This window comes from Sceloporus occidentalis, unplaced genomic scaffold (assembly GCF_023333645.1).
Source record: "Sceloporus occidentalis isolate IW3139 unplaced genomic scaffold, rSceOcc1.0.p SCAF_2, whole genome shotgun sequence".
Lineage (NCBI taxonomy): Eukaryota > Metazoa > Chordata > Lepidosauria > Squamata > Phrynosomatidae > Sceloporus > Sceloporus occidentalis.
Genome location: NW_028316982.1, coordinates 53167501 through 53178618, shown reverse-complemented (window position 1 = coordinate 53178618; position 11118 = coordinate 53167501). Strand labels below are relative to the sequence as shown.

General features: G+C 39.6%; 1 long non-coding RNA gene across 1 annotated transcript in view; it reads left to right on the top strand.

The window, feature by feature from the left end:
* Window positions 1-4495: 4495 nt before the first annotated feature.
* The window catches only part of LOC149318301 (uncharacterized), a 35407-nt gene continuing 28784 nt past the window's right edge, over window positions 4496-11118 (top strand). The window contains exon 1 of the long non-coding RNA XR_016279808.1: window positions 4496-4606. This is a non-coding gene — a long non-coding RNA (uncharacterized LOC149318301). The remainder of the gene's footprint in view (window positions 4607-11118) is intronic.

Below are 11118 nucleotides of genomic sequence, written 5' to 3'. Positions count from 1 at the left end.
TCTCTTTTTTTATTTGTAGTGTTATAGTGTTATAGTGCAAAAGGGCTATTTCACTGTTGTACTGATACACTATAGCACTAATCCTTTTTTTAAAAAGAGAAAGGAGCAAAATTCTGATATGTCTCAAAATTAAGAAGTAGGAAGACTAAATCCACTTAAAATGTTGCAGCTGGTGCTGGGAATTGCCAGAGAATAGCCTGAGCCAACAGAAACCATTATCTGTTTTTTTTTTTTTTAAATTATACTAATCCAAGAATTACAATATCAAATGCTGTAGCCTCCCAACACATTTGCCCCATCTGAAGGAGGTCATTGTCTACCAATTATTCCTAAATAATGATATGGGCTTCAATTGGTAGACATCAATTTTAACCTGTGAAAATCTTGTCCTTTCTTTGTTCCCTTCTAGTAAATTGTTTAGATGAAACAAAAGATGGCAATGCAGCTTGCATTTACCAATCAATGTAATAGAAAAGACTGTATGCACCACTCTTTGTGCTGATTGTCAGTACTGGATTGTAAATATTGGATTATCAGAGGGGACAGGCCTCTACATTTTCCACCATTTCGGCCACTCTGTCTTTCCCAGCAAAATGTCCATTGCGCACATATGACCCTTTTTGGATTTCTTCCTTATCTCCAGGTTAAGTCAGTGGAGAATCACGCAGGTGACCCCTCCCCCATCCATCAATAACAGAAGGTTATTCTGTTTGGATTTATAGCCAAGATAAATGAGTGGATTCCATGGACACAGTTTTGTCAGACTTTGGAACTTAGAAGCCTTTTATGAGAGAGCCTGCTGCTTAGAGCTGGTTTAAATGGATATTTTGGAGGAACATCTTTATGTTAAATTTAATTGACAGTGATTTTGTCCCAGGACACAATCGTCATTTTCATTGCCTCTGATGAGCTAGATTGTTAAGTACTTAAGTGTAAAACAATGGACTGTATGTTGAATTGTTAATCCCAATGAGACTGAATCTGCGGAATCAATTCCTGAATGGTATGCAAACACTAAAGTCCCATTGATCCAGTGGGCCTACTCTAGAGAACTAGCCATTGGATTTAGGTTAACAATCCTTATTTATAACAATTGTTACATGTTCATCTGCACAAGCAGTTATCACATGAACCATATCCCCTTTTTTGTAATGAAAAACTGAAAAATAACTGAGGAACTCAGTAACCTGTATGTGCCTATGTGCCTTCAAGTCACCTGTTGAGTTATGGTGGGCCCATGAATTTAATAGAGTTTTTAAAGAAAAAAAATTAGCCAGAAGTGGTTTTGTCAATTCCTTCTTCAGAAATATAATCTACAGCACCTGTTTTTCCTTGATGGTATCCCATCCAAGTACTTACCAGAGCTGATCCTGCTTAGTTTCCCCAAATCATTTATTGCATTTGCAGTTTTCTGGAACACGATTTCTATCATTTTCTTTTGTGGTGGTTTGTTGTCAGTGGCCTTGAGCTGCTGAATGGTACAGTACAAATGCCTACATAAATAATAAGCAAGGAAATATTATCCTGCAATCATGTGGATTTACAAGAGAGCTTTCTGTACTTGCTGTACAGTGCTTATTGTGAAACCACAAACACAGAGCAAGTCTTGGGAAAGGCTGGAAACACAATGCAGAATTTGATCCTGGGAGTATTCTGGGCTGCATCATGGCTGTTGTGTGACAGAACTGAATAGGTGACTTCTAAGAATGATACGCTGAAACCATCCATAACTGACAGAAGGTAGCATGACTTCACTGTGCCATTATATTTATTCCTTTTTGACATGTCATCACATTCATTTTCCTTTAAAGCAACTTCCCATGTTTTGTTGGCAGTAGAGATAGTTGGAGGAGGACCATCCTAGGATAAAACACTGGTGCTCTGTGACCTTGTGTGAGAGTGTTCACTGGAACAATAACAGTGTAAGAAAAGCCCACTATGGTTGACACTGGCTGGCAATGGCTCTCTAGGGGTTTCAACATATTTTTCTAGTCATATCTGGAGACTACAATGGTGGCTTCTGAAACTAAGGCATGGGATGAAACATGGCCAATTTTCCTGTGAGAAGTTCACAGGCAACACCTGTCATCACTCTGCTGTTTTGACCCAACAAATGGGATTCAGAAGATAATCACTTCTGATCATGCTGGAAAACCTATTGATGATCATCTTCATGAATTTGTTTACTCTCATTTTAAAGCAATGTAAGTCTGTGACCATCATGACCAAAGCCACAGGCTTAAACTGTGGTTCAGGATTTGGTATATTCTGTTTCTCCTCCTCCTCCTCCTGCTGCCCTGAATCTCTTTTCAGGCTGCATTTGCACTGTAGAAATAATCTGGTTTGATTCCACTTTAACTGCCACACCATTCTGGGAACTGTTTGGCATGTGAGAGAGAGAGAGAGAGAGAGCGCACCTTCTTAATGATCTCTCTGAGGCTCTAGAAGAGGGCTAGGCAGGAACCTTCTTATTTAACTGCCTATCCTTTATTGGATTGCTTTAGTTGATGTTAGAGTTTATCTACTGGTGTTGTTTCATATAGTTTTTTAAAAAAACATTTTGTTGCTTTAATTTTTTTTTTTTTTTTGCAAGCTGCTCTGTTAGGGAAGGGAAACTAAAGGGCAAGACATCAAACATACAAATGTACATACAGCATTGTTGCTGTGTGTCTTCAAGTCATTTCTGACTCATGGCGACCCTAAGGGGAACCTATCATGGGATTTTCTTGGCAAGATTTGTTCAGAGGAGGCTTGCCATTGCCTTTTCCAAACACACATGTATATAAACATTTTCCCTTCACCAATGACCATTGAATTAGTCAAGGATGTATCTGCACTACAAAGTTATATCAGATTCCTATTATTTTAATTATGATGGCTTCATCCTGTAGAATTGCTGGGATTGTGGACCCTTAGTGTCTGAAGATTCATTTGGCCTCTGATAGAATATCAAAGACAAGCAACCAGCTCAGTACTATGCATGTTTACTCAGGATTAAATCCCATTCTCTTCAGTGAAATTTACTGCCTGGTCAGATTGAATAAGATTACAATGTCTAAAAAGACACAAATATGATGGTGTTGCTAGCCTGCTGTTTTAGGAAAGGGTAGGCCAACAAAAATATAGAAAGCTTCATCATGTTCCTGCTGGGGCATGAAGCTGTCACCATCAGTTACTTGATGATTAGACACAACTGTACAGGTTAAAGATGTGGCAGGTCATCTCTCCCCCACACAACAACTCTTCTCTTTCCCATTATGCAGGTGTTGTGTTCTGTTATTGGATACTAAAGTCAGACCAAATAATTAGGTGGCAACAAAATTTACAGCTTGCAGCCCTATAAACTTTACTGAACACTTTCAGCTATCAGGCAGTGTTTAATCAACACATCATAACTTTTATTAAGCCTAAATGAAATGCTTCTGGGACACTAAATTTAACTGTGCCTGGAAACAGGGGGTCATCTTTGATTTGATTTACATATCACAGAACCTCACACCAATCCAGGGTACAATCAAGATAGCCAGATGTTTCCTTATTTTAAAGGGTGTCTCCTGTTTAGAAGAGTTCTCCTTGTGCTAGGATACCTAGGCCTCCAGGAGCACAGGAGATATCTTCCCCAGGTAACACTGTACGATTGCAGTCAGCCACACAGTAATCAATAAGCATTATTTTATTGGATACCATAGGGCTAAAACTATGGATGGGGACATGAGTAGCACATAAGCTCTGTCCCCAATGTCCTCAATCATCAGGTTCAGAACTTGCACACTGAACACAGAGGTTTCAAGTGGGCTGTGTAACATTAGCAGAATGTAGTTAACAAGACTTCTGTGAGTAGGAGCATTAATACTGATCACAAGTGGGTTGGCTTCCCAATCATGAGAACCCTCTTGGGACCTTCATGCTCAACATATGAAGGCCCAGCTTACTTCCAGGTGCTTGGGAATGTTGGGAAGCAGGACATACGTCTGTAGCCATAGATGAACGTGCCTGCTGTAACTCCATCAAAGTCAGTAAAATAATGTGCCTAATCTTGGTAGTGGTCTTTTTTTTTTTTTACAGACTTCTCTCTTCACACTTGCTGATTTGGCAGAGCTTGGTGAGTTACTTTTGATATCAATGAATATAAATGTTGTGCTAACTCCATCCATAATAAAGCAGTGGTAAGATCAGGGGTCGGCAACCTGCGGCCCGCGGGCCGGATCCGGCCCACCAAGGCCTTCCTGCCGGCCCCTGCGCAGTCCTGCCGCCGATTGCCGCCAATTTTCCCCATTTTCGCGCCGCTCCGACCGCCATTTTGTTTTTCAAAATGGCGGCCGAAGTCTCGCGTGACCTCAGGATGGCAAAGGTCACGCGAGACTTCGACCACCATTTTGAAAAACAAAATGGAGGCACACATTAGGAGGCCCGGTGCAGCCCCTGGAGCACTCCAACAGGGCTCCAGGGGCTGCAGCAGGCCTGCATCGGGCTCCACCTTGCCCTCTGCCCTCCTCCTCCTCCTCCCTAAAAGCAGGGAAAGGAGGAGGAGGAAGAAGGAGTAGCCAGCCGGCCAGCAAGAGCAAGAGCAAGAGCAAGAGCAAGAGCAAGAGCAAGCCAGAGAGAGGTTGGTTGCTTCTTTAGGGGAGGGGGGTTAGCCTTCTATTCTGAATTGCATTTTAGTAGTAACTTGTTAGTATTATTATTATTTACTTGCCCTTGGTGGTCTCTTTGCAAAAACTCCTTTCAGCTCCTTGTGCTTTTCTGGGTTGAGACAGTGGTGCATGCTTTCTCCCTTCTATTCTGAATTGCATTTTAGTAGTAACTTGTTAGTATTATTATTATTTACTTGCCCTTGGTGGTCTCTTTGCAAAAACTCCTTTCAGCTCCTTGTGCTTTTCTGGGTTGAGACAGTGGTGCATGCTTTCTCCCTTCTATTCTGAATTGCATTTTAGTAGTAACTTGTTAGTATTATTATTATTTGCTTGCCCATGGTGGTCTCTTTGCAAAAACTACTCTCAGCTCCTTGTGCTTTTCTGGGTTGAGGCAGTGGTGCATGCTTTCTCCCTTCTATTCTGAATTGCATTTTAGTAGTAACTTGTTAGTATTATTATTATTTGCTTGCCCATGGTGGTCTCTTTGCAAAAACTACTCTCAGCTCCTTGTGCTTTTCTGGGTTGAGGCAGTGGTGCATGCTTTCTCCCTTCTATTCTGAATTGCATTTTAGTAGTTTCCATGCTAGTAACTGTTAGTGTTGTTATTATTATTATTATTATCACTCTGGGGGCGGAGCATGCGGCCCCACCCCTGGAGGGTGGAAGCTCCACCCCCAGCACGTGGCCCCGCCCCCAGAGGGTGGAAGGTCCACCCCACTGCTTCGGCCCCCCCAGTTGTCTGAGGGACAGCAACCCGGCCCCCGGCTCAAAAAGGTTGCCTACTCCTGGGTAAGATGATGCTGCCTGCGTATTAGGGGAAAGGAACACTGAAGTCCTTCTAAAAACATTTGATACCTCCATATGTAGAATCCCCCCCAATATAGTTTTATTGTAATATATATGGCTTCCACTATATGGAGATTTTAGACAGTAAGCCCCCCCCCCCCCCCCCGAATTCTTATATTCATTCTGAGGTCTTTAGGTTGGGATTCTCCATTTACTTTTCTATCTATTGCAATGCATGCTAATAAATATTTTGTGTATCTAAGCAATCAGACTAAGTGACTCTAGGGGCCTGTGGTCATATTATTATTATTATTATTATTATTATTATTACATTTATTTATATAATGGCATAGGCTTTACATAGTAATAATAATAAATAATAAAACTTTTATTTGTATCCCGCTTTTCTGTAACTAGACAATCAAAGCGGCTCATAACATATTACTTTAGCACTTTACAAAGGAAAAAATAAGCACTTCTCTGCTTATTTCATCTTTGCCTTCTGCTCTTGCTATTTTGTTCTCAGCATCAAGATGATGAGTTGAAGTTCAGAACTCACTGGAGTGCTTCCTTTTACCTATTCTTTTCATTACTTAGTTAGGATGTAGGTATTTTAAATGTATGAGCATTCTAAAAACAATTAGTAAAATTCTTTAGTTTGTAATTTGGTACTGAATGTTTTTTTTTTTTTTTAAAAAATATGTAAGTCAGTCTCAGCCAGGGAAGTACTAAAGGTTGTGGAACGAGACATTGAAAGTGTTCAAAAATTGTTCAAAAACTTTTCCTCTGTTGCTTCAGCCATTAACCAGAATGGAGACTGCAGCCAAGAAAATGAAGACTAGGGTGTGGAAGGGCAGCAATGAAGGAATTAGACAATATAATGATGTATAAATACGTTTAATTGAATACTAAAGTCATGATTGCCCAAGCCATCATATTTCCCATTTCTGTGTATGACAATGGAAGCTGGACATTGAAAAAAGCTGACAGTAAAAAAATAAACTCATTTGAAATGTAATGGTAGAGAAGAGTTCTATGGACATCATAGACTGCTAAAAAGACAAACAAATGCATTCTATAGCAAACAGAATTCTATAGCCTGAACTATCCCTAGAAGTCAAGATGACTAAAGTGAGACTGTTGCACTATGGCTATACTATGAGAAGACATGACTCACTAGAAAAGAGATGAATGCTTGAAAAGAGAGGAATGCAGGACAGCAGGAAAAGAGGAAGATCATATTGCAGATTCACTCAAGAAAGCTATGGCTCTGTCTGCAAGATCTGAGCAGAGTAGTTGATAGGGTGACTTGTGGGTCTCTCTTTCATAGAGTTGCCATGGCTTGAAGGCAACCTGAAGGCAGTCTGCTAAACTCTGCTGAAGGATGCTGTTTCCTAACAGACCCAGCCTTCACATTTTCCCCCAAAGGGCTAATAGCCTGGGATATACTTTTTTCTCACATGCTTAATATAATTTAAAAAAGATTTGTTAAAAAACACTTGCTCATATAAAAATCTCCAGGTTGTAGATGTAGACTACTCTCCCATAATATAGAAATGACACTTTTAATTTTTGAACTCTGTGCTTCCTCTTGGTATTTACAACTTTGAAATCCAGAGTCCCTCCTGTCTATACAGAGAAAGCAAAAACGAATAAATTAATCTTACTAGAAACCATACCATCCTGGTGGTTGATAGAAGCTTCTGCATGGTGGTAGCTGAAGATGGATGCATGGTATAGGTAAGCTGCTTAGCATTGACTTTGATTCCTGTGTGATGAGTTTTCATTCATATGCCAGAAAGAATTTATGAATGTGTAACATTGGCATGGACATTTTCCACATGAGTGGAATGAGCTATGCCATAAGCAATTTACAAATGTTTTGCCTTGAGGGACTTCTATTCCCTTAACTATAGTGCTAGTCACAAAGTCCTTTCTCTCTCACTCACTCTTAAACATTCAACTTTCTGTATATATCTCTGTCAAGTTTCTTCCACTCTTTGTAAGGGACCTGTCTGCTACAAGTAATTGAGTCCAAACAAATTATGGTGTAAACAGCTCAAGGATGACTTGTGTTGGTAGTTCAAGATGGCCATCATTTTAACAACTTCAGAGAGATTAACACAGCTGCTTAAATAGTTATTCCAGCTTTACTGTATGGAGGATGGTCTTATTATGGCTATGATTATTACACTACCTTTAGCAGAAGTGGATCTCTTGCTATATATAATTAAGTGCTTGGGTTACAACTGAGACAACCCTTCCCTTATGTGTGCCACTTGTGAACACTGAATGTAAAATACTGGGGCTGGATAGTAGGAGGGAGGTCTCAGCCTATATTTCAAATTGGTTTGCACTGTGCTTGTATTTGCCACATGTAGCAAATGAGAAGACTTTGTCCTTCAAGCAACATAACCTGTGGCAAGTAACACTGTGCTGGTTATCTAGGTACTGGATAATCTATACAGGAAACCATGGTCTTATTAATCTAATGTTGAGGATGGGGAAGAAGGAAGGAAGAAAAGAAGAAAGGAGGGGGAGGGGGAGAGGGAGGAACAAATGAAGTGCAACAAAGGAAAATGGTGTCAGAAGAATAAGTAAGAGTAACAACTAGCCAGAGCCAGGGTGGTGTGGTGATTTGAATGCTGTTTTACAATTCTTGAATTCAGGGTTCAATTCCTCACTTGGCCATGGAAAACCACTGGACGACCTTGTTGTGTTACAGACTCTCAGCCTCAGAAAACCCTGTGATAGGGTCACCTTAGTGTCATCATAAGTGGGAAATGACTTGAAGGCACACAACAACTAAAAGAGAAAAAATACATTCAGAAAATAATTATCTTTGCTGTAGACTTTACACATAAATATATCAGCTGATATATTGAGTAACTAAAATACATTTTCTAAAATTTATTTATTTAATTAATGTATATGACACCTTTCTCCTGACATGTGATTTAAGGCAGCTTACAAAGGCATAAAACTAGATTAGCTTGGTAATAATAATAATAATAATAATAATATAGCAATATACTGCTTATCAGTGCACTTAAGCACCCCTAAGCAGTTTACAATGTGTAAGCTAATTGCCCCCAACAAGCTAGGTACAAACAAAAAGATACAAACAAACTTCATTTACATACCACTTCATACAACCTAAGAAGCAGTGTATAAGTGGTTTACAACTGTAACTTAATTTGTTCCCAACAGTCTGGGTACTCATTTTAGCGACCTCGGAAGGATGCAAGCCTGAGTCAAGCTTGAGCTTGCAACCTTGTGGTTTTGAGTGAGTGGCTGCAGTACAGGCATTTAACCACTGCGCCACCAGGTGACCTCGGAAAGATGCCAGGCTGAGTCGACTCTGAGCCCCTGGCTGGTACTGAACTCACAACCTTGCAACTGTGAGTGAGTGGCTGCAGTACTGGCATTTAACCATTGCACCATCAGGGGTCCATATATATACTAATGATAAAAAGGTTAAAATTAAATAAAATAAATATCATATTAAAGTACTAATACATTTGAAAAAGTATATATATATATATTTAAAAACATAAGTTAAAAATATAGCGCACACAACCCACTGACCTCATTGCCACCAATTAATCATGAAAAGCTTGTTTGAATAAAAAGGTCTTTGCCTGCCAGTGAAAGGAGAATAGAGAGAGAGAGAAGCAGCCTAGCCTCTCCTGGAAGGGAGTTCCACAGAATGGGAACAGCCACTGAGAAGGCACTCTTCCATGTTTACACCAAATGGGCCTATGATGGTGGCAGGACCAAGAGAGAGCCCTCTTCCTGAGGATTTTAAAACACTGCCAGATTCTTATAGGGAGATACAATATTTCAGGCAGCCTGGACCTAATTCTGTGACAGTGCTTTGCTAAGATTCTGGGGAAGCTTTTAAATTTGTTAATTTTAATATAATTTAGCATATAATCTTGCCTACCTTCTTGCTGTGGGAGCCAGTATGGTCAGCATTAGACTATGGCTCTGGATATCAAAATTCAAATCTCTGCTCAGCCATGGAAACCCACTGGATGACTTTGGACAAGTCATACACTCTCAGCCTCAAAGGAAGGCAAAGGCAAAATCCCTCTGAACAATCTTGCCAAGAAGATTCCATGACAGGTTTGCCTAACAGTTGCCATAAATCAGAAATGACTTGAGGACACAACAACAACAACAACAACAACAACAACAACAACAATGAACCATCTTGCTACAAAATAAGCCCCCCTCTCATTGTTTTAAGAGCATAAGAAAAATTATGCTGGATCAGACATACATTCCAGCAATCCTAACCATTAAGTTGTGAGCCAGTTGTTTGAGTGAAGCCCATAAGCTAGAATATGAGTGAAATAGATCTCCCTACTCATCAACTGGTATTCAGAGGCATACTGTAGATAATATATAGCCATCATGACTAGTAGCCATGGATAGCCTTATTCTTTATGAATTTGTCAAATACATTTTAAAACCTATCCAGGTTGGTGCCAACAATCACAACATTTTGTGGTGGCAAATTCCACAGATTGATTATGCACTGAATCTCCTACAAATCTACTTCATTAGATGACCCTGGGTTCTAATATTATGAGAGCGGCAGGGGCAAAAATACCCATCTGTTTTCTTCAGCTGCCTTGAAAATATGGAATATCTCCTATTATAAAATATATCAGATTCCTCATATTACAGGTTTATGTTAAAAGTCTGGAACATACTGTATTTGATATTGCTTTCAATTGACATTTTAAATTTTAGTTGCCTATAGATCCTGGATGGTAAATTTCTCCCTGTGTTTGCAACCCTGTATCTACCTACCTACAGGCATGTTTCCCAGAATTTGATGGGGTGTACTTCTCAGCAGACATGTACAGTATCACATCAGCCTTAGTTAAAAAGAAGAAGAAAATTAATCGCTAAAGTCCTAATACACTTTCCTGGGAGTATGCCCTATTGAACACAGTGGGACTTACTTTTAAGTAAACAAAGATAGAGTTAAACTGTAAATTACTTTCTTGCCAATCAAGAGTAAGGAGGAAGGAAGTTCACTGCTTCAGTGATTGCTTAATGCCCATTCTACAGAATAACTGGGAACCAAAATTTAGAAGGAAATTGAAATTCAATTCAGAAGTCTTTATAGTTATTTATTTTCTTCAGGCAGTCTGTATCCTGCCAGTGAAACCTTTGCCTTCTGATGGTGCATTGTAATTTTTTTTTGTTTCATGAACAAAATTAATAAAATGTTGTATAAAAATTATCTCCAGGCTATGCCTATATGGTGTATCTGAAACATAAATGGATTTTTAAATTTAGACTTGCGTCCCATCACTAAGATATCACATTATGTATGTATGTGCAAATAGAGGTCTTCTAATGTGAAGTCGAAGGCTTTCATGGCAGGCATCCATGTTTTTTTGTGGGTTTTTTGGGCCGCATAGCCTGAAAACCCCACAAAAAACAGGTCTTCTAAGATCCCCCCAAAATGCCAAATCTGAAATGTTTCTGGTCCCATGCATTTCAGATAAAGGAGACTCAACCTGTATCTTGTTAGTGAATTATGATGGCATGAAGTCAGACTTGTGCCATAGCAACATTTGTTTGGTTGCTGCAGAGGTCAGAAATTCTGTTCCAATGACAAAACAGCTAAAATACCCCTACAAATTCAGCTTGTAAACAGCAGAGCTCCCCACCCCCA